The sequence below is a fragment of the Benincasa hispida genome, chromosome 2 (genome assembly GCF_027475165.1).
Source record: "Benincasa hispida cultivar pf3 chromosome 2, pf3_genome.v1.1, whole genome shotgun sequence".
NCBI lineage: Eukaryota > Viridiplantae > Streptophyta > Magnoliopsida > Cucurbitales > Cucurbitaceae > Benincasa > Benincasa hispida.
The window spans coordinates 20,852,383-20,856,076 of NC_143479.1; positions in this window are offsets into that span (position 1 = coordinate 20,852,383).

The following is a 3,694-nucleotide window of genomic DNA, read 5'->3' on the forward strand; positions in this document are numbered from 1 at the left end:
TGTTTATAATCCTCGTCACATCGTTGAGGATATGAGGAAAGAGTACGGCGTAAACATAAGTTACGATAAGGCATGGTATGCAAGGGAAACCGCTTATGCTCTCGCTAAGGGTACTCCAGAAGAGTCGTACGTTGTTTTACATGCATATGGTGAAGCGTTAAAAATGGAGAATCCAGGTACAAGGTTTGAAATCGAATTTGAAAATGATGTCCATTTCAAGTACATGTTCATGGAATTAGGGCCTTGTATTAGAGGTTTTTCAAGTTGTCAGCCTGTGATAATTGTTAATGGATCGCATTTGAAAGGAAAATACAAAGGAACCATGTTGGTTGGCAGTTCCATGGATGACAACAACCAAGTTTACCCACTAGCATATGCCATATTGGACAATAAAACTAATCGAGCTTGGAAGTGGTTTATGTCAAACTTGAAGTATGCCATTGGAGAACCCCCTAATTTGGTGTTTGTGTCCGATCGAGCGGTATCTATTGGCAATGTCATTCGTGCAGTTTTCTCAGGACATTTCATGGATTGTGCACATACCACCTAGAAAATAATATTCTTTCCAACTTTAAAGACAATATGATTGTTGGGATGTTCAAGGATGCAACTAAGGCATTTCGTATGTCAGAGTTCCAAGCACACTAGGACCAACTACGCATTTTCGAAATGGTGCAGTATCGAAATATTTGGAGGATATTGGTCTTGAAAGGTGAGCGCGTGTTTACCAAACAGAATGAAGATACGATAATATGACATCCAATAGTGCAGTGTGTTTCAATTCATTGACCAAAGAATATCGATAGCTGCCCATAATGTGCTTATTGGAACATGTTTGAGGCCTCATCCAGTCATGGTTTTATGAACGGAGAAATTATTGGGCATTTTGAACGACGTCACACTCGATCTACTATGAAAACTGATTAGCAACTGAGTGTGACAAGGGTAGACGATATCGAGTTGAACCCATTGATTGTTATAGGATCCATGTGCAGGACAATCGATTGGATGGTATTGTAAACCTGCATACGAAGGAATGCACATGCAAGGAATTTGACTCACTCGGTATCCCATGTTCGCATGCAATTGTGGCTGCGGGAGAACGAAACATTCCCATCCATGGTTTATGCAGTCCATTCTATAGCGTTGACTCCCTCATGGTTGCTTATGCAGAGCCCATAAATCCACTCGGTCACATATCTGAATGCAAGAGACCTCCGAGATATGTGGAAAAGCCTATTACACCTCCTAGAAGAGTGGTACAGGTTGGGCGACGAAGAGTACAAAGAATATCATCAAGAGGAGAACAACGCAGACAAATAAAATGTGGTAGCTGTGGGAACTACAGGCATAATTGACAAAACTGTAGTGAACCGCTCACGTTCGGGCAACCTACTGATTCTGATCTAAATGATTCAAATGTTGGTCGATTGTAATTGTCTATGTGCCACTTGTCATCCTCAAAACTGTAACTTTCTATGTGCCACTTGAATCCTCAAAATTGTAATTTTCTATGTGCCACTTGTCTATTCACGAATCTCTTCAAATGTATCGCTTATCTCGCTCTCCCTTTTATAAGTTTAATTAAGTGGTTGTCTATTCATGAATCATTCTGGAAACGTCTCGCTCTCGCTAATCCCTTTTAAAATGTCTCGCTTATAAGTTTAATTACTAAAGTTTGTCTATTCATGAATCTCTTCAAATGTCTCGCTTATCTCACTCTCGCGTTTATAAGTTTAATTAACTTGTTGGCTATTCATGAATGAATCTTCCTAGAAATGTCTCGCTCTCTCTGGATCTCGCTCTCGCTAATCTCGCTAATCTCGCTATCACTTACACAACTTTCCTCAAATTTGTCTATTTATGTTACTAAAATGTTTTTCTATTCATGTTAGTTCTACATTAACAATTTAAATAACATGTTAGTAAAATTACATCAATAGTATACATAATATACATAATATACATGTACGTCAATAATATGGAGTATTCGTCCACAATTGACATGCCAATTGCATCCTATAGTCACTTATCTTCTCCTGAGTGATTACAGATAGGGCACTACCAATCACTAAATGTTCTAAGAATTTTACAACAAATATTCCACAATCTAACGACCCGTGTTGTGTATTCGTAAATGTAGGTCGGGATATCTTCCAACGAGACGTTTCTATGTCTAGCTTCCAACGTTTCAAGTCACAGTAGTGAAGAAGCGATGGTAGCTGTAAGTCAACGGTTCAAGGAAAGACTCCAGCTTCTTCTTCGATGTCATAGACGATAATGAATCAAATACGAACAATCGGCCTCAATTTAGATCGAATGCAATCAACATCCAATGTTGATCGATGTTTGTTGCCGTATACACGAAGTCCACATCTGACCACTTGACATCGAATTTACCCATGACATAATCCGGAAATGTCTCTTCCCCCCATGCTACGGCAACATACAAAGTCGACTTGTTCTTAATATGTTTGTAAACCTCATCTCGAGAATTTAGGTGACTCTACACGACGAAAAGAACATTAAAAACATATAATAGTCAACTAACGTATTCCTATTCAGAAGTGCAGTAAATGGTTACCATTATTCCAATTGGTAGGATGGTGAAGCTGGCTATACACATGTCTGGTCGCCTATAAAATTTATCTTTTATAAACTGAAATAGGATATTTAGGGTCTGCATCTAGAATAAGATATACGTTAGGAGAGGGTGGTAAACTATATGTACTTGGTAAAAAAGACAAGGAACGTAAACTTATGTCTCACTCAACCCATGAACTTGGTTCGGTCAACTCCTGGAAAAAAGATTTGGATAATGGTCGAAATGCATTTTCTCGAAGCTTGTTGTCCGTATTCTTATCGACAATTCAGTTCACCATTTCCTTGATTATAACAGCTGGAACCTCATGCTCCAAGGAGTATTGGATCGTCGCCTTAAATTGTATCGTTGGTATCCTAAGGAGAGGGTACTTAATATTTGGACTATCCAAAGGAAGTTGAACCTTAATTTTCTTCTCTTTTGTTATTTTCTTTTTTGGTTCGACGGGAGGTGTGTATTTATCAACGGCCTTTCTCTTACGTGTTGTTTTTCTACTCTCGACCATAACCTACAGAAATATAACAAAATGGTGAACATGTCGAATAACAAATATGAAGAATGAAATTTTTGAATCACATAATGATCATATCTGTGAATTGAGATGTAGGGTGTTAGAGGAGGTTGTGATATCAAGCTGTACAGATGAATTGAGAGGTAGGGGTGGGGTAGGTGACTTAGGTGGAGGTGGGGTAGGTGACCTATGTATAGGTTAGGTGGGTGACTGAGATAGAGTCGAGATGGGGGATATGGTGGCATCGTGGCCTATCTGTGGAGTGGGAGACCTCGTCGCCTAAAAAACCGTGGAACCTTTCATAGACTGTAATAGAGACAAAATAGTTGACAATTGTGCTTTGATGTCTTTCGTGTTCGTCTTCAGGTTCGATACACGGGCATCTAAGCTCGATATTGAGTTGTCAATGCTCCGCAGGTACGAAGATATATTAGGATCAATATTGCCTCCCTCCCTGTGGCCCGACACCTCAGCTCAGAACGATCCTCCTTCGAGACAGAACACTTCTTCTAAGGCTCAAGACGTACGTCACCCACCAGCACATCATGAAACATATCCTCGCTAGGAGTGTAAGTAGGCTA